Here is a 20,833-nt window from a genome sequence, read left to right as displayed (position 1 = left end):
TTAGGCTCCAGCACAGTGTCGGCCTGTTTGAGAAGCCACGAACCACCCTGCCACCAAAATGAAAGTCCATGAATTTCAAAGCAGAGTGAAGTTTAAGACAATCACTTGCACACCCCGGAAGAGTGACTTCTGAGAATTTTCCCAGGGAGAATGAAAACCAAACCTCACGATAATGGTATTTTAGGTAGGTTTCTTCATCTTCCATCATTGTATTTTTCAAATACATTCCATCTGCATTACTGAATTTAAGCAAATAGTGTTTGATATTTGCAGATGTCAATAAAGACACAATTAACCTCTCCTGTGTAAGAAGTCCTTGGAATTGCCTGAATCCTTCAGGCCCTCTTTTAGGAAATGTAAGCACTGTTGAAAGGGGGTGGGGTGGGGTGTGTGTGTGTGTGTGTGTGTGCGCTTTACTTTTTATTACAAAATTCTTGGATATACAAAAAAGAAAAAAAGAATCACAGACTCATCAATATAACCATCGCCTAGTTTGTGACATTTAATTTAGAGACCGAAATATAGATACTGAGTGTTTACCTCGGGTCAGTCTCCATCACGTTATTTAATCGAATGAAAAAATATATGAGGTACTTGTTGTTATTACTATTACTCTCTTCGTCATCATTAATGCCATCACAGCATATCCCTGTTAGAGGTACTGTGATGGTTAACCGCCTGGCATCTGGAATCAGACCTCAGGTAAACTCCAAATCACCAATGTGACTTATGGCAAGTTACTTAACCTCCCTCTGGGCTCAGCTTACCACTCCATGGACTATTCATGATGCCCAAAAAGTGCCCACTGGAACGCCTGACACACAAGAAGCTGTCAACCACCATTCTTAACAGCACGTGTATGGCAGATGAAAGTGCAGCCTGAGGAGGTTAAGTAAGGCGAAGCTGCTTTTCTTCTCCTCCAGATATTTGATTTGGAAGTTCCACAGATGCATTCTCTTTGGGACAGGAAATAGCATGTCCGGGATTGCGCGAAAATCTTGTACACATTCTCCAAATGGGTCGGTAAATTTCTGGGGCAAACACTAGCTAACCTTGAAGGCTCAGCCAGCTTTCCGGAGAGGCTGCTTGCTGTCGGCACTCCCCAGTCTTTCTTCTGAAGGGGCCACCTTCCAGATGCAGCCCTCTGGGTACCAGCAAGCACACCAAGTTGGTTCGCAAAGTTCAGAGGAGTTGGCTCTGGTATGTTCACAAGTCCTAGCAGATCGCAGGAATGTTCGGGATAATTATTACCGCACCCAGGAGCGCCCAGCCCAACCCTCTCACATCTGGAAGGAAGCGGCCACACAAAGGAGAGCAAGGGAGACCTCCTCCTGCGGCGGCTTTCTCAGGCTCCGGGAAGATTTCCGAGGAGCTCTCACCTCTTTTGTCAACAACACCAACCACTACTCAGCAGTATCCTTCAGAGCACCGGTCATTCAATGCAAAGGAAGAGTTTATCTTCCAGTCCAAACCGAATGGCATTTCGCAAAATATCATCTTTGTCCCTTCCCCTTGACCCAGAGACGCGCGCACACACACACACATACACGCGCCCGCGCGCGCGCACACACACACACACACACACGAAGGTGAAAGGTGAAATACTCCAGAAAACAGAGGGCGATCCACATGCAAACAGCCTTTAAAAAAAAGGGCAAACAAACCAAGCCCTGAGGATCCTCTGCTAACGCCAGGGATTCCCCCCCGCCCTCGCCCCCGCCCCAGTCCTTGCCCTGCCTTGTTAAAGTATCTGGGATTCATCAGCATTTCTCCCACCTCCCACGGACGCGCAACAACCAAAGCACATGGTCCCTGGCGGCGCGTTTGCAAACCCCACCAGCGCCAACGCCTCGAAACCGCCGAACTTCCTGTGTCCACCACCAAAGAGCCCAGAGCGCCGCGCCAAGTGCCCCAGAGGCTCGGGCGGAGGCAGCCTGCAGCCCGGGAGCCGGGGGCGGGGTTTCCTGCCCGCCCGGGCGCCCGAGCCCCACACCTCCGCTGCGGGGGGGGGTCTCCGGACGTGAGCGCTGCGCCCGGGGCGCACGCCGAGCGCCCGCGGTGGCCGCCGCTCACGGCCGCGCCCCCGCAGCGCGCTAGACCCCGGGGCAGTCACCCACCTACCTGCTCCGCCGCCTTCTCCTTCGGGCGCTCGGGCGCTGCCGACCGCTACTTTATTGTCTCGGTGGCTCACCGCGCGGGACCTGGGGACCCGGCTCTGCGCCAGCGCTGCGAGCAACTCCGCTCGGCGCCGCGCCTTCCCGGGCGCCTGCCTTCCTCTTCGTCCTCCTCTCGGCGCAAGCTCCTGCTCAGCACGTGAGCCGCGCAGCCCGACTCCCGGGCTCGCTGGGCAGCCAGCGCCCGCCGCATCCCCGGCCCGGGGCGCTCGTCGCCCCCGCCGCCGCTGGCCGCGCGCCCTCGCCTCCGTCCACACTTAGAGCTGTGCCCGGGCCGCCTGCCTCGCGTCCTCGCGTCGTTCCGCCCTGCCCGCTGGCTCTCGCTGTCAGCCCCGGCTCCCGGCTCCGCTCTCCCCAGCTGCCCCCGCCCGCCGCCTCTCCGGGGGCCGGGGCGGCCGCTGCCAATGAGACTCGGCTGATGCGCTGTTCCGGCCCAGTCATTGTATCGGGAGGGGAGGAAGGGGAGGGGAGCGCGAGGAAGGGAGGGGGCGCCCTCGGCCCCCGCTGCGCGGCTGCCGGCTGGGCTCGCCTACCCCGACAGAGAAAAAGCGCTGGTGCCAAGGGGCGCGGAGCGGCTGGCGCGGCCGGGAGTGGGGGAAAGGGAGGGGCACGAGCCCGCGCCTCTCCATCCCTCGCTCCGGGGCCGAAAAGCGCGGGGAGGGACTCGGTTCGCCGCCCAGGCTTCAAGCATCCCAAGACCCGACTGCCCTTAGAATAAAGGGGGTGAGGCGCGGGGGGCTGCGGGCGGCACGGGATCTAGTCCGGAACGGGAGTGGGTTTGGCAATGACTTGATCGGAGATTCCCGCGAACCTGGTGGCTCCCCTTGAAAGAAAGAGGAGGAGCGAAGAGGGGAGGAAAGGGGGTAAGAAGGGAGAGAAGGTAGTAAGAGAGAAGGACGAGAGAGAAAGAGAGAGGAAAGAAGAGTAAAAAGGAGTAAGAGCCTACCCCATGCCTGGCATTTTCCCTCCAGAACAGTTCTGTGATTCAGGAGTGCTTCATTATGCTCTCTTTACTGACGAAGAAACTCCAGAGGTTAACTCAAATAGCTGATAAATGACAAGACAGAGATTGCAGCTAGATCTGATGCTGCGTGTGAGGTAGCAGATGAGAGACGAGTGGAGGAAGAAGGGAGGACCATTCGGGAAGGATCTGCACTTGAGACTTTAACATCATCTCCAAATGAGTTCACGAGTAGAGCGCCAGAGGTGCACCGCCAGGACCGAGAGAAAATAAATTCCCAAACAGCTCTGAATGTGTGTCCCATTGCCGGACCCACTTCTCTATACGCTATGAATTAATTCAATTTTAAAACTAAATCTCTTTTTAAAAGTTATTGTCCTGAGACTGCACAGTTATAGATACCTCTGCGTTTTGTTGGAAGTTTAGTTGATTCCTCAATGGCAATGTTTGAGAGACCACGGTTTCATATAACCTTGGTTTTGGCGTTTCTCCTCCTCCTCTTTCTTCTTTCCTTCTTCCTCTTCTCCCTCTCCTTCTTCTTTTGACGGATCACCAGGCTACAGAAAAGGACCGGGTGGGGGGAGGGAAGGCTCGCTGGATTTCCCAAGCCCTGGCATAGCTGCTGTGGACATGAAGTGGAAAGCAAGATGTGAAGCAGTAAAGGCTTGAGATGGAGTGATGTGTAATATTACATCCGTGTGGTGTGAAGTTTAATTAAATTTTCTTCTGGTGTTGAATGGACTGCTTGTTTCTAATTAAATAGAATATATTGAATGAATAGCTGACATCTGTTGAGCAGCTATGACATGCCCCCCAGATCTGAGCTAAGTAGGCACTTCACTTGGTATTATTTCATTTGGTTCTCCTGGGAGAGAAGGGATGGACTAGACGCCCCATGAGTTCAGGGTCTACGCTGGCCTTGTTCAACCCCTGCCACTCAGCAGTTGCTCATTCAAGGTCAGTTGACTTAATGGACTTCCATTTTGCAGAGGGGGAAACCTAAGGGTCAGAGAGGTTAATTGACCTGCCCGAGAATAGGAAACTAGAACGGGGTTGTACCTGTCTTTGAATTCCGATCCGAAGACTCCCTAACCACTGCACAATACTGTCTGTTCAGTGTGAACGGCCGTGTAAGGGCCCCAGGTAAGGCAGCAGTGCAAACAGTAATGGCTTACTCTGCCCTCATAAGTGCACGTAATTTCTTTGGAGAGAAAGTCAGTACCTATAGCATGGGCACTAGAGAACATCTCAGGGAGTGTACAGCAAAGTGGAACAATGCAGGGGAAATGAATAGCACAAGGCTTGCCATCCAAAAAGTGCTTGGTGTATGTTTGGGGTGGGGGAAACCAGATGCAGACTATTACATGAAAATGCGATGTAGGTGATGTCAGTAAGGTTGATTTGGTCAGTCAGAGTAGTCTGGAGAGTTTTCTGGAAGAGGCAGGATATTTACTGGATTTTCTTTTCTTTTTTTAAAATTTTGTATTGTTATGTTAATCGCCATACATTACATCATTAGTTTTTGATGTAGTGTTCCATGATTCATTGTTTGTGCATAACACCCAGTGCTCCATGCAGAACGTGCCCTCTTTAATACCCATCACCAGGCTAACTGGATTTTCTTGAAGCAAAGAGGCTCTGGCTTGGCAATGGAAGCTTCAAGGCTGTTATATCTGGGTTTGAAGCCCAACTTTTCCAATTACTCAACCTAAAATAGGGATAATAATAATGCCAATCTTATAGGGTTGTTGTAAGGATTGAATTAGCACATAGAAAGCATTTGGAATAGTGTCTGGCACATGGTGACTGCCTAATAAATATTAGCGATTATTATTAAAGGAGAGGCGACGGCTTTCTTTCCAACTTCAACCTTCTGATATTTATAAAATACCCCAAATAGCAAAATTTAAAAACACAATGCAGCAGAACAAAGAAACAAAACTTGTTTTCTTTATTCTTACTCTAGTATAGAATTACTAATTCTGGCCGCATATTAGAAGGGAGGGTTTATTTTATTTTATTTTATTTTTTTAAAGATTTTATTTATTTATTTTGAGAGAGAGAGAATGAGAGACAGAGAGCACGAGAGGGAGGAGGGTCAGAGGGAGAAGCAGACTCCCCGCCGAGCAGGGAGCCCGATGCGGGACTCGATCCCGGGACTCCAGGATCATGACCTGAGCCGAAGGCAGTCGCTTAACCAACTGAGCCACCCAGGCGCCCTATTTTTGTTTTTAATAGTTGAGACAGTTAATCAAGATCTCTGGGGTTAGGGTTGATGAAACCTCACATTCCTGGGTCCCGGCTCCAGAAGGCTCAGGGACTAGAAATCTGCATTTTTAACAAGTTTTTCAGGGGTCCACTTGACAAACACTGCTTTGTTCTTCCTCCACATCCCTCGATGCCTACCCCACCTCATTGACCCAGGGATTTTTCCCCCCACCTTAAATTGTTATACTCTTGTGATGAATTAAATCCTGTGTGTTCATTCCTATTTAATTCAATGCACATTTAGTAAGCACCTATTTTGTGCAAATGACTACAACTCAGCCTAAAGATGGGTAACATCCTTCATGCTAGCAACGAGTTTATGATCTGGAAATAAAAATGGGAACATGAAAAGGTGTAATAATAAGGTTAAGGTGTTTTGAGTGCTTACCATGTACAGCGCCCTGTGCTAAGTGCTTACTTAACCTGTTGACTAGGTGGAAAGCAATATATAAGAGAAGTTCAAAGGGTACATCTGGAAGAAGGAATCCAGAAACGGCTTCAGGAAGAATGCAGCATTTCCAAGGCTTTCCTGAAAGAAATCGCTCCAGTTATAGGAGAGCCTGGTCAGAAGCCTGAACAGAATATGGGCCAAGCAGTGAAGCCCAGAGATTTGTAAGTTTGAAGAACCAAACAGAGAACTACTCAGAAATGACAAACTCAGGGACCAGAGAAGTAACATTAGCTAGTAAACTAGAACAGAGGTGAAGCAATCAGGAATGGTGGGGACTGTGGCGAAACGGAGAGTATATTGTCCCCTTCAGAAGGAGGCAGCCAGTTCTCAGTACACTGCCTTGTGGGAGTGTTGATCTGATTGACCTGATGTTTTGATTTTCCAAGAAAAGCTGGACACCTGGATTTTGGTATGAAATCTCCCAGTGTTTAAAAAATCGTGGCAAGCAACTAGAATTTTTTTTAATATTCTATACTTAACATGAAACCTGTCTGCAGGGCAAATCCACCATGGACTGCCCATTTATAATCTCTACAATGGGCTTGCTAGAGGAACCACACTCAGATTAAAAATAACTAACAATTCCTGTATTTTGGGGATCACTAGTGAATGCTCAACACTGGGCTGGGCCCTGGGCAAAAATAGTGCAACACATAGGATAAGAGAAATGGGTCTCATCTTTCAGAAACTCAGAGTAATTGGTGAGATGAGATAAATACATATCAACAAAAAGAAAGCAATAAGCTTTCAAGAGGAAACAATTCTGTCCTGAAGTGTAGAATTTCCAGGTGACAAATGAGGGCCTCACCAATCACTCTGTACATGATGGAATGTTGGAGTTTGAGATCTTTGATGCCAGATGGTGCTAGAAACTCCTTGGACCCCCACTTTCAAGCTCTTTATTCCATCTGTGAAGTATAAAGGAGTATGTTTTGGTATATGCATCATGAGATTCAGCTACTGAATTAATAAGAACATGTTTCATAAATACTTTATTTCCAAATTAAAACAGATTTATTTATTGGTTTCTGTACATATTTATGTACTTATTTATTTGAGCTAAAGATAGATATATACTCATTAGGCAAGTTTTTGACAATACAAAAAGTACATAAAATAGAAATTGAAAATTACCCATAAGTTCACCACCCTAAATGAGCACCTTAAACAAATGTACTCATAGACTTTTAAAAATGTGCATGCAAACACACAGATCATCTACTATATTGATGTAGTGTAATACATACACCCAATTCTCTATTGATGTTTTGGTGTATAATTGGGCCTCTTTGATTTTTTGTTTTACGTACTATTTTAAAACCAGATCTAAAGAGAAGTCACATCATCCCTGCAACACCCTGGTCCTCTTAGCTTCAAGAACTTTGTGCTAAAACTTAGGTTTGGGATAAGAATATGAATACTGCTTGCATATTCCATAGCTAAAGTCTTGTCCATTAGATTTGTAGTAAGAACACATGCACATGTTTGTTAAGCACCTTCTATATGAGGTCTCATTTAGTCAGTCACTATGAAGTAAAGCACTCTTGTTTTCTCCATTCTACAGGTGAGAAAACCAAGGCCCAGAGAGGGGAAATGACTTGTTTCAGGTTACACAGCCGATAAGTCAGGAGCTAAGATTTGATCCCAGGACTTTCTGACTCTGAGAATGGAAGTCTCATGCACTATGACAGAAGGCCTAGCTTTTTTTGGTGTTTTGTTACTAATGTAATGGCTTAAGTACATCACACTGATTTCTGGGGTTCTTTTTTTTTTTTTTTTTAAGGATTTTATTTATTTGAGAGAAGGAAGGGGCATGAACTGGGGGGAGGCGCAGAGGGAGAGAGGGACAAGCAGACTCCCTGCTGAGTGTGAAGCGGGATGCGGGACTCGATCCCAGGACCCTGAGAACATGACCTGAGCCTAAGTCAGATGGTTAACTGACTGAGCCACCCAGGCGCCCCTCTGGGATTCTTAATAGGGACTTAAAAACTAAATCCCGGTAATATTAGACATATCAATAACCATAGATGTAGCTACTTAGCTGTTCAAGGTCAATTGTTGTGTTTTCTTTCGAAAGCACATTTTAGGTAACCAAGAAGGGTTAATGAGAATAACAGCCGTGTGTTGACACACTCCAAGTTACTTTGCCCATTACCTCCGCATCATGCACTTCTATGTAGCCCTGGACACACACCTCTACCCCGAAAGCACTTACTACAGAAAGAACAGCAGTTACCTGTGGCTCCACATTCCGATGGGGAGTGCTCATTATAATTGAAGCCTTTTCATTTCACCCCATGGCCTTTGCACATACACTGAGGTCAATTAAAACCTCTTCTTTCATTAACAGAAGTAGTAAGCCATTATCTTCAATCTTTGCCTAAGTCACACGATGTAAATAAACATTAAAAAGGGCTTCATTGTCAGTGTGCTTGTTTTGATGTCCTGAAATTCGAAAATTAAAAAAAAAACCTCTTAAATAATTACATGTAAACACAGGTGGATATTAAGTTACGTCATAGGAAATTGCCTTTGGGGGTTAAAGGTCAAAGATCAGCAATTTTTTAAATGAAGCAGTTGCTAATGATTAGCTGTGAACATCAACTTGTGTCACTGGGCTAACTGTGCTTGCTTCCAGATGACGGAAGTAATGTGATCGAACAGGAACCTCACGATAATACATGTGTAACTGTCTTTTGAGGGTACATCGCTAAGCCTTTGTATATGTGAAAATGCTTTTTAATAATGTTCTTTTGGCATTTCACGGACTGAAACACCTTGGAAAGTGGCCAGCATTGCAGTCTGGCTCCTTAGTGAATAGTGTGAGTCCAGTGGAATCTTAAAGCTGAGTGTTCAGAGAGTATCGTCTTTCCTTCCAAAGGGCAAGGACACTCCATGGGAAATAAAACACATGTTTTGTAGCTATTTTGTAGCCATGTTCCCTAATCACAAAGATCCCAGTCTTGATAGAGTAGATAATGTGGTAGTGACTTTGGGAAGGACTCTTTTTCTCTGGAGAGGTTGCAAACCGGCGTATGTTTTGGACTGCGTAGCGTTTCCAGGTTGCTGGTGGTTAAAACTTGGAAATGTTAACATAAACATCTGGATGCGTGTGTGGATGTACCTGACTGTATTTGGAGGGAAGATTCAAGATCCAGTCTGTACAATTGGATGTTATTCCATCATTTCTAAAAAGCTATTTTTAAAAGTTATTCTAGACATACTGATTTTCCATGGACTGGCCATTCTTTAACAATTACACTTCCTTTTCATGCTTCTAGGATTATTTCATTAAAAATTCATGATTTTATGATTTCTCTTAAAAATGAATAAAACAAGGAAACAAAATTTCCATTAGCTCAACATAGTTTTCCTCTCCACTCCAGAAATGAATAGAAACTCTTCCAGTTTCATTTTTCCATATATCTATTTTGGTTTAGGTACCTTGTTAACTGACCATAACCCCTTTTTTGCTGAGCATCAAGAAATGATAAAACTTGAAGGAATGTGGAGAACTTCCGGTCCAGGAGTTACAAACGGAAATGCCTAGAGGGGCCACGCAAGATGATAAAAGGGTGCAATGGGTCAAGTGTGTGATAACAGGGAGTAGTGGAGATTGTGGCAAATTAGGAAGTATACAGCCTGGCTATAGGAACCCCCACTACTCGGTAACAATGTTGTGGGCATAGTGTTGCCAGATTTGCTTTCTAAGAGCAGCCAGGATCCTGGATTTTTCTTAAAACCTCTTGATTATTAAATGTTGACAACTAATTTGGAGCCTTCTTAACCACTTAGCCAAACAAAACATACCTGCAGGCCTGACATGACTCAAGGGCCCCCACTTTGAGGCCCCTGATCCACTTCAGTCCTTGCATTTTGCAGATCAGGAAAGTGAGGCTCAGACTTCCAAGGTGACTTGCCCAAGAACGCATGACTATTTAATAGTGGAACAGGAAGTGGGATCTTGTCTGCTTGGCTTCTAGCCTAGGGCTTTTCTAATAGAAACATCCGCTTCTATTTTCTTGCAAACATTTAAATGATGTTCCTAATTACATGATTTCAAATGCTGTGCGTTGTTAACAAAAATGATGATGATATTCACTGTCTTTGGAGCATGTAATTGGTGCTCCAGTAAATGGCTTTTCAGTCACATGACCACATAGCCTAAATTGGTTCTAACATTTATTAGACCAGTATAATTCTATTTCCATTCATGTACTGAAGAAACTTTCTGCATTTCTACTTCTCTACATTTTCTCTCCCTGCATCTCTTTACTAAATCTGGCCAAATGTAGAGAAAAAGTAAAATATTTAAGAGGAACCGTGTTGACTTCCCTACCATGAATAAGAACTAGGTGGGCAGGAAAAGCAATACACTTGTGAATCAGCGACTGTGAAAACTAAGCCATGCATACAGAGCATCTTGGGGAAGTTTGTTTTGCCAAAGAAAACAAAATGCACCGTAAACCTATGAGGATCCTAGTACACTTTGGAGAATGAGTAGAGATAATTTTTCTAAGAGTCTCAGTAACTGAAAACCTCCATTATATATCTGACTTTTTATTTCCTTTTTCAGAAATGTTTTCAAAATACAGACTAGTTCAGAATATAAGATAACAAACATCCCTATAGCTACTAGTCAGGATTGGAAATTTTAGCACATTTGCCCATTGTCTTTTGTTTTTAATCAGAAGAAATAAGACTTTACAGAAAAGTGAAGTTGCTTTTGCTTCTTATTCCCTAGCTTTTTTGTTGTTGTTGTTAAGTAAACTCTACACCCAACATGGGGCTCAAACTCACAGCCCCGAGACCAAGATTCACATGCTCCACTGACCGAGCCAGCCTGGTGCCCGGACCCCAGGCTTTTTCTTACCTCCAACTCCCCAAGAGCAGCTATTATCATGAATTTTGCATGAAGTCTTCCAAATTTCTATATAGGTATGTGTATCTATGAATATTACATAGTATTGTTTTATCTTTGTTTTAAAATTTGCATGTAGGATATCTTATCACATGTAAGTTACCATAGCCTGAGTGTTTTATTAAGTATTCGGCCTTTTAAAAAAGTCTATCCAAGTTGATGTATATGGATCCAGTGTGATATTCTACATTTTACTTGTTCATTTCAGTGGATGGCTGTCTAGGCCATTTCCAATATTTGAATCACTTTAAAATATTTAAAGTAGGAATCAATTTTCCTGGAAAGAATGATAGCCGGTATTGAGCCAGTGGTTCGCTACACTATCCAAAGGGTGAGGAGGAGTGAAAAAACATTCTATACTATTTTCTAGACCCAGAACTTCTGACCCCTCTACTATGTCAGGGAATACATTGGCCCTTTTGTGTGGAAAATTTGTTACGGGCGATATTTTTATGAGGAAAGCATCCATGACTCTTGTGAGATTCTCAAAGACATCTGTGCTCCGAAAAGAATGAAGAACTGTCATTTTAAAATGTCTCCTACTTACTATGGGAAGTAATCTTTGGTCTCTGCAATTCTTCTGCCTCTCACCACCAGATTTTGAAGGAAGTGCTGCCTTTCTTTGTGGCTTAAATTTAATTTAACAGTTAAGTCTTGAGAATGCACTGAATGCCAGCTCAGACAAGTTGCCAGGAGCAGGGACAAGAATGAGGCAGGAAAAGCCCCGGTCTCACTGACCTGAAAGTTTACTGAAGAAAGGCAGTGCCCAAAGCCCAGTAACACTGCTCAAAGGCGGCATTCTTGACCTCTGGTTAGAGAATTCTGTGCGGTGGGAGCTTTCCTGTGCATGAGAGGATGTTTAGCAGCATCCCTTGCCTCTACCCACTAGAAGCTCGTTGACTCTTCCCCACAGGCTGTGATAACCAAAGTGTCTCCAGACATTGCCTAATGTCCCGTGAGGGGGCAAAATCTACCCTTGGTTTAATGTGATGAGCAGCGCCAAAGGGAAGTGTGGATTTCCATTCATAAGACACTTTTTTAAATGAGCAATTTATGCAAAATAAAGGCATTCATTCATGCAGGGCAAGAAACATAGACTGGAATACTTAGAGAAGGGTGTTCTTGTCTTGGCAATGTTACAAATTACATTATGACCTTGGGCAAGTCATTCAACTCTCTGAGCCTCAGTTCCTTTCTTTGTAAAATGGGATGGTTAGATACTTATTGCTCAAAAATTCAACAGTATCCTTGGGGAATCTGAATCCTTGGGCAACTATCAGGATGGGGGTGGGAAACTAGAATTTGGAACCTGCTGCTATTTTGGGAAAAATAAACACAAGGAAAGTGTTCTGCTAAATACTGTATGTCATCAAAAGAACCTTTTTATCAGAAAACATTCCCTCTGGATGGGTTTGCCACATTACTTCTTTTTAAATGATCTTGTCAATTGCCTTCCTCATTATAAAGCAATCTTGTAGACTCTATTAACAGGAATTACAGGCTGTTTATCTCTCTTGTAAATTTTGTCTTAAGGAAAGGGGGCTAGATTTATAGCCAATGGCATTTTAGGAGGTCTTTCTCTTAGCCACAGAACAGATACAGCAAGTGAAAGCTTCTCTTGACCACTCAAACAATGTGATCTTGGATGAACTGTCCTGAAAAATAGAGTAATGCCAATGCTGCTAACAGTGTATCTTTGATTTCTATTGTGTCAATGGTGATATGGTCTATTTGTACACAAATGGACACCAGAAATAGTTATCATTAAAGCAACTACTTAACCTTTAAACAGCTCTGGGTTTCAGTTTCTTAACCCTAGGGCCAGGATTCCAAATGAATAGAAAGGAGATTTGGGGCTGGACATTCTCAAACTATTCCCCTATGGTCACTATGTGCATGCTCCTATCCCTACCTGGAATTCATTTCCCCCGGGTCTTTGTTTGGCTGGCTTCTTCTCATTATTCAGGGACCAGCAAAAAGATCACCTCTTACGAGAGTATTTCCCTACCCACTCTAGATGAAATAGTCCTCTACACACTCTCCTGCTTTACCTGATTATTAGCATAAACCTTATTTTGACTTACTTATTGCTATATACCAGCACCTAGAACAGAACTGACACACAGTAGGAGTTCAGGAAGTTCTTCTCCTCCCCTCCTCCCTCCTGCTCCTTCTTCTCCTCTCCTTCTCCTCCTCCTCCTCCTCCCTTTCTTCTTCTTCTTCTTCTTCTTCTTCTTCTTCTTCTTCTTCTTCTTCTTCTTCTTCCTCCTCCTCCTCCTCCTCCTCCTCCTTCCCCCTCCTCCTCCTTCTTCCTCTTCCTCTACTTCTCCTTCTCTTTATTCTCTTATCATACATTTAGTGTAATCTTTAAGATTTCTTTTTCCAACTCCAGGTCATGCAGATTTGACTCTGTTTTCATTTCATTTCATTAGATCTATGGTACATTTTGAGTTGATTTTTGTATAAAGTGTGAGATTAGGTAAGAAGTTAATTTTTCTTAAACACATGAATGTCTAATTGTTCAAATACCACTTATTGAAAAGGCTAGCATTTCTCAGTTGAGTTGTCTTAGTCCTTTGTAAAAACTCCACAGGCCATTTCTGTGTATTTCTGGATCCTCCATTTGGTTCTATTGACCTACGTGTATATCTCTTAGCCAATACCACCCTGCCTTGATTGCTATAGCTTTACAGTAAATCTTAAAACCAGGTAGTATAGTTCCTTCCACCTTGTTTTACTTTTTTAAGACTAAGTAACTCTTGGATGAATGAATGAATTAAATGCTTTCCTTTCCCTCTTTGCTTTGTTAATTTCTATTAACCATTGGGATCTTAGCTCAGACACCATAGCCTCAGGGAAATCTTTCCAGATAATCCAGGCTGTGTTACGTCACTGACTGTATACTCTGGATAATACCATGAACCTCTCTCTCCTCTTGGTACCTTCTTGGTTCTCATTTGGGGGTGGTTGTGTCCCTCAGAGGATGCAATGTCCAGAGACATTTTTGGAGGCCACAATTGGAGGGGAGAGGTGTGGAGTTCCCCTGTGTGCAGAGGCCAGGGATGCCACTCCACACCCTGCAATACACGGTTAGCCCCTCAACAACAAGGAACTATCCAGCCCAAAATGTCAATAGCACTGCGGTTGGGAAACACAGCTCTAAACAAATTGGTAATTTTACATTTACTTGTGTAATTCCTTGCTTGATGTCTGACTCCCCTACTAGAATGCAAAATAATCACTACAACTTGGGATTTGAAACCCATGAAACCTTATCCAGCCACTTTAAAATTGGGACCACCAGGCAGCTCACTTAGCTGTTGACTTTGCCAGTTCCTAGATGGAGTCGATAATGAATTATATTAGAAACAAGCCAAACATTAGTTCTGTTTGGTAGAAACCCAGCAGAGTAGATATTTAACCATTTAACTGTGCATAACAGAGCCTGAGAAGTAAACCCCAAAATGCAAAGAGCCAAACACTGGTGAGTATTCAAGTGTTAATATACAAAATGGTCAACCACAGGAATGCAATGAAAGAATTGCATGGTAGCTTTCTTATAAGTAAGACATGCCATACCTTTGGCTTTGGGTATTGATGAGGGGATAAACAAATTGACTCCAGAAGGACCTAAGCATAAAATATATAAAACAGCATCGCCTCCGTTTGAGAGAAGGAAACCTGGTCATCTCCATTTGAGACATGAATAGAGTTTAACAAAGAAAACGAATGAATGCCCAAAACCCCCTACAATGAAGAAAAGACAGAATGGTTACATAGTGGTCAAAAGAAAGCCTTGTTAGAAACTGGTAGCTCTTTAATACCTGTAATAATGGGTAAAAGCTTCCTCCTCTTTAACTATTTTGATGAGTCCAAAGAGGATGATCCACTTTATTTGTTATGACATCAAATAAGTCATAATAAAGTTAGGAAAATTCATGTATCTTTCCGATTGTTTTCTAAAATTTTAATAAGTGTCCAAACTATCCAGGGACTCAGTTGTTGGTTTGACAATTTCACTAACAGATTCTAAGTTGATGGAGGCTTAACGTAGCAAAGACAGTTTGGCAGCCAATGTACTTCACTCAAATATATACATCACCAAGATACTGGAAATACACACTTTGAATTGGATTTCCAACAAACAAACAAAAAAAGATTTAGTGTAATCCTCACTGCCTTTAAAGTTATCTGCAAAGGCCTCCTTACTGGTTCACTTTAGGGATTCAAAAGACTCAAAATGTCTGTCCTTCTCTACAACAGCAATAATTTGAAGTGAGAGACCGTTAGGAAACAGATGGTAAAAGAAACTTTGTTTATTTTCTTCTTATTTTTGATTTTAATCTTTTCAAGTTTCCAAGGACTCAAAACAGATGTTGGTGACCTGCTTTTTTTTAAACAGTAAAGGGAAGCTGACCCAAAAGTGTTAGGGACAAATCTGTTTAATCAGTAGTTAGATTTGATCTACCAAGTTCCCAGATAGTCTTATAACCATCAGGACAAATCATGACACACATTTTTAAACAATCTTCTAGACTATGTGAACCTCCTTTCTAAAGAAGGACACTGTGTAAAAATGCTCTGCATTGGTCTTGAAGCAGACCTCAACTATTCACTTCGGTGCCAACTTATAGAGCGGGTTCTATTTATAATCTCCAGAATCCAGATGACATCTTTTATCCTTCACAATTACACTTAAAGGAACAGAAATAAAAGTTCTCTTTTGACACCCACTGTCCCACCCCTGAACCTCAAACCTCTGGAATTTACCACTTAGGATCATTGGTCCTTACCCAGGGACAATTTTTTCCCTAGGGAACATTTGAGAATGCCTGGAAATATTTTTGGTTATCACAACTGGCCAGGATGGGGGATGAAGATGTGCTCCTGGCATCTACTGGGTAGATATTTAGCAAAATATCCCACAATGCACAAGACAGCCCCCATCACAAAGAATTATCTAGCCCCAAATATCAATAATGCCAAGGTTGAGAAACCCTGATCTATGATTTTTATCACTAGCATTAATGGAATCAAATGTGTATGTGCCTGATAGATGGTTTTTAGCAGCGTATTTTTAAAACAAGATTAGCCTTTACTTTCTTATCTTTCAACCAGGTTAAAATATTAATGGGGCAATCAATGATTTCCTCAATTAAGACTCCAAACATCAAGACTCCATTACTGACCTTTCAAAATAACTCCTCTATTTTGGCATCTGGGAAAACCATGTGATTATAGCTGGTGCAAGTTCCACCGGAAGAATCATCCAAGGAAATCCGGAGTTGGCACCTTCTCTAAGACTTCAGAGAAAATGCTATTGATTTTCTAGCATCCTTTATTTTTTTTAATGGGCTACCCACTATTGTGGTAAGTTATTATTCTAAAAATGCCAAAATAACTAAGTGCTGGCTCAAATGGCATCATTGAGGGTTCAATATTCTTAGAACTGCACTATCCCTAAAGATGTGGGCCAAAGGGAATGAAGCCCACATCAGTCTACTTCCTGGGGTTACCCAATAATTGTGTTCTGTCTACAGGAGGGCTTGATAAATGCTCACTGGCCAATATGTCCAAGAAAGGATTCTTCCTGAGCCAAGAATCGGGTTCTCCCATTAGACACAGGTGAAGGAGTGGGGGAAAGGGGAGGAAAGGGAACAAGCGTGAGATTTCAGGTCCAGCCCCAGCCTGGGCATGACAGTGCAGGGAGCAACGGAGCAGAAACTATACCTCCGACCTTATCCCACCTGGAGTAAAAGGAGCTTGGTTTTTATACCAGTCATCTGCTTCCCTGGGTGAAGGAAGGAAACTCCCTGGCCCTTTGACTTTCCAGGGAGGGAGTTGCAGTTCCAAAGGCAATCCTCTGAAGAAAGTCCCATGCAGGAAGAGTGAAAAGAGTCAGGCAGGAGACACTGGTGGTAAACAGGGTCCTAAGGGGACCTGTGACTTGCACCGCATCACAGTCTTGATACACAGCAGCTCATGCAGTTTACAGAATCTGAAATCTTCCTTCATGCAGTCAATCATTCATTCAATGAATACTTTTTGCATTTCCACTGTGTGCCATGAGCTGTGTTGTAAGCTGGACATAAATGGTGCACGTGAAGTGTGTACAGCAAACGGGCAAGGGCAGCGTGGTGCTGGAGTCAGGGGCCAGCCCAATGCAGGAGGAACACCTAACAGCCCAGGAGAAATGATCCTGAAGGAGGCAATGTTGAGTTTGAGACTTGAAAGGTAAGAGTAAGTTAGCTTGGTGAGATGTCTAGAGTCCAGGGTTGGTCATGAAGACTGTCCTAGGCATAGGGATCAAGGTGGATGACGTCCTGTTTGACACTTTGGAAACTAAACATAGTGGAGGAATGGGAAGCAAAAGAGAAGCATGTGTTTCACTTGTGACTCTGTAAGCAAATACTGGTGGGCTCGTTCCTCCCTGAAGCCAAAGACACCACTGTAATATTTCCTGGGGACACTGTCTTTTGGGGAAGAGTTTATACTTTTCACAGCATTTGTCTTAGTGAGGACCAGGAAGCTCTTGGGACCTGTTAGGTTGGAGGGTTGAGACCATGGGGTTGGGGTACCATGGGTTTCATCATCAAGTGCAGATGTCGCCAGAGGTGAGATGTCTTAAAGAGGCAGAAAGAAGGATGAATGTAGGCCAAGGAACCTGCTACTCTCAACTTTCCAGATAAATGGTGTCTGTGGGCACCTAGCACCACAGCTAGGTCCTAAAGACCCTCCACTGGGGATTAGCATCAACCCTCAGTCACTGGGTTTCAGGAGAGGGGCTGCAGTGGTCGTGGGTAGCAGAGGACACAGGGCAGTTGGGGACAATTGTTTCTTACCAATTAGTATAGAGGTACTTCACTATGTGCCCCCTATGTGTGTATCAACTGAACACATGAATGGAGGCTGGTATAAGATTTTTAAAAGTCTTCAGTCACATAGTCATTTCTATTCCCTGCTTTGGGAACAGGGAACATTTTCTTTTTCTCTTGACTATAAGAAAAGTCATAATCTAGTGGAACAGTAGTGTTACATGCATAATACAAGTAGAACAAAGAAAAACTAGTGAGGGCTTAAGATGCTGGCAAACTGGAGAAAGGTACCTACCCAATCTAATGGGAGTGACCACCACTCAGCTGGAACCAGGTGGGAATGCAGGCCCAGTATTGCCCAAACGTTGGAGTTTTCAAGAGAAACCAGAAACTACAAAATTTAAGAGATATCTCCTGATGTTTAAATGTTGGCAGCTGGGCGCCTGGGTGGCTCAGTTGGTTAAGCGACTGCCTTCGGCTCAGGTCATGATCCCGGAGTCCCGGGATCGAGTCCCACATCAGGCTCCCTGCTCGGCGGGGAGTCTGCTTCTCCCTCTAACCCTACCCCCTCTTGCTCTCTCTCTCTCACTCTCTCTCTAATAAATAAATTAAAAAAAAATCTTAAAAAAAAAATAAATGTTGGCAGCCAATTAGAATTTTTTTTAAATACTGTGTGAACCAAACTAAAAATATCCATAGGCTGGATTTGGCCTATGAGCCACCTGTTTTCAGGGCTCTGGCTTTCCAAAGAGCCCAGGTCCATGTTGGTCTCATTGGCATTCCACTTCTTTCTCACCACTCTGCCTTCAATTCCTAGAATTCTGGGGGGTTGATGGAGCAGAGTGGCCAGTTCCCCATTGCTAAGGCAATCCATTGTTTCTTACAATGATGGCCACAGCAGACACAGGTGCCAGGGGACATTTTAGATCTGTCATTCAAGTGGTGGAGACGATTAAGTCTGCTCATGATGACATTTTTGAGAAGGAAATGGCCAGGGCTGGTGGAGATTTCACAGCTGAACTATGACAAGAATGACTGATTGTGGTTAATTCACAAAACTGGAAAATCTGTCACTTTAAGTTCTTGGGAATGGTAACAAAATACTCAAGTGACCTATAAATGGCAAGGTAGCTTCCTATCTACCTTGATTTATCAACCTTGTCTATGAGATACTTCACTCTCTTATGACCCGGCTCTGCTCCATGTGTGGAGACCCCAACTTGCTTTAAAGTCAGCATTCAAAGAAACACAAGTTATAAAACAGTTATAAAACAGGGGACCATATCACACATGTGCCCACCTTTCTCAAACTTAACTATGCGAGTTTGGCCAAAAGAAAAACATCCTTCAATTTACGCCTTCACCCTTCCACCCTACAAAATAGACTCTGGCCTCCGATGCTTCAGGAAGAGAGAAGCCACAGCCAGAATGCAAAAGAAACAAAAGGAAGTTAATTCTTGGTGTTGGATCTTCCTGGAGTCTCAGCTCTGTTGATTTAGGGACAATTAATGGATCTTCAAGGGATATTTTGAATATATATGATTTTCTTTGGTTTATTTCCTGACTGTCAAAACTGAACTCTTTGTGAGATGAAACTTCTTATAAATGATCCTGATAATGACAATTATAGTAATAATACTTGTCATTTGCTGAGTACCTTCTATTATATGCTAAACACCGAGCTAAACACATTACAATGTAGGACTCATATGCACTGGCTTATTGGATGTTCCCAGCAACTCTAAAGTGCCAGGTCCTAGAATTATTCCCATTTTACAGATGAGAAAACAGAGGCTCATAAACATACATAGTAATTGGCCCCCGTCACATGGCTGTAAGTGACGGAGCCAAAATTGAAACTCATCCCACTCACTTAACACCATACATTCTTCAGAGGGAATGTTTACAGTTATCCCCTTACGTATGTGGCAAAGATTCATTATTTCTTCAATAACAGTAACAATCATGATAATAAGCTCTGGCTAAGAGCTGCATTCCTGGCAGTGAACTAGGCAGTAAAGCACAGGCTGACAAATAAATTAAATAAATAAATAAATAAATAAATAAATAAATAAATAAATAAATAAATAAAATGTGAATAAAGAGTTAAAGCACAAGATGAGAGCTCTAATAGAAGTCTCCCCAGAATAATAACTTCTTGAGCTTCTTTTCTTTGTCCACTGTCATCAGAGCTAGCCCTCAGCTGTTAGACAGAAACTCCTAGGTAAGTCGTCAAATCTCTGGGTAAAGAATCTTCTTTGGCAAGTTATACCTCTGAGCGAGCCAGGTAGCATCTACTCACCCTCCTTAATTAGTTTTCCTGAGCTTGTTAATAACTGTGGCGTCTGAAACTTTTAATATCTAATTGTTCTGACATCATCTGCAGAGATTTCCTCCTGGGGCATGATTTCCTAGTGTCCTCACGGTTACATTTATACTTTCGTTAACTGAGAAGGCTGCCAAGAATTGGGCTTTGGTGAGGCCGCTAAGAGGTTACAATACAGTGGGACTTCTTTCTTTCTGGAGTCTGGCTGCTAACCCAACGCCATGGAGCAGGCCTGGAAAGAATGTACCATCAAAGCTGCTGCAAAAGCATGAAGCCAAGCCCAGCAATCCTGCCCTGCATAGCAGGCCTTTGGGGGCTTAGATTTCATCAGGCTGAAAAGATAAAGATTGGCCTTCGGCTGCAACACAAATGAGAGTTTGTTACTGACCAGAGATAAGTTTAAGCAAAGATGATTTTTCTATTTGATATATTTGCTGAGAGTATTTTTTCCCTTGAATTTTGTAAATATTGCAAAGAACAGCAATGTTGCAAATATTGCAAAGAACAGCAATGTTGTTAATATTCCTTAGAGAATATGGTTTCCTGGGAAGTGATATCTCCAGAGGGATTGCTAGAGAGTTTCTGATGTCTTGTAAAATTGCCTTCATAAAGATCTGGGAGCAAGGCAATAAAACACAGAAGGTAGATATGTCTCTGGACATCTCATGATACTCAGTGCCCCAAAGAAATATCCTGTTAAATCTCCATGTTATCTTATTAACATGTATTATGATAGCCATAATTTATCATGCATTTATGCTGTTCCAGACATTGAATAAGATTTCTATCCATTATCCCTAATTCCAAAGTGAGGCAAAAATGTCAGAATTCAATCTGTGTTGTGGGTCTTTTTAAAAATATGCATTCTCAACGGGACTATCATCCTCAAAGAGATGAATATATGGATTGGGGGTGAG

General features: G+C 43.2%; 1 protein-coding gene across 2 annotated transcripts in view; it reads right to left on the bottom strand.

The window, feature by feature from the left end:
- FRMD4B (FERM domain containing 4B) overlaps positions 1–2,495 on the bottom strand; it is a 325,730-nt gene extending 323,235 nt beyond the window's left edge. For both annotated transcript variants that reach the window (XM_064593817.1, XM_064593813.1), the window contains exon 1: positions 2,122–2,495. The gene's annotated coding sequence lies outside the window, so the exon portion shown is untranslated. The remainder of the gene's footprint in view (positions 1–2,121) is intronic.
- Positions 2,496–20,833: the final 18,338 nt, after the last annotated feature.

This window comes from Mirounga angustirostris, unplaced genomic scaffold (genome assembly GCF_029215605.1).
Source record: "Mirounga angustirostris isolate CCGP_5_RB_7025 unplaced genomic scaffold, mMirAng1.0.hap1 SCAF_1, whole genome shotgun sequence".
Classification (NCBI taxonomy): Eukaryota; Metazoa; Chordata; class Mammalia; order Carnivora; family Phocidae; genus Mirounga; species Mirounga angustirostris.
Note: the sequence above shows the minus strand (reverse complement) of the source record. Positions and strands in the feature narration are given on the sequence as shown.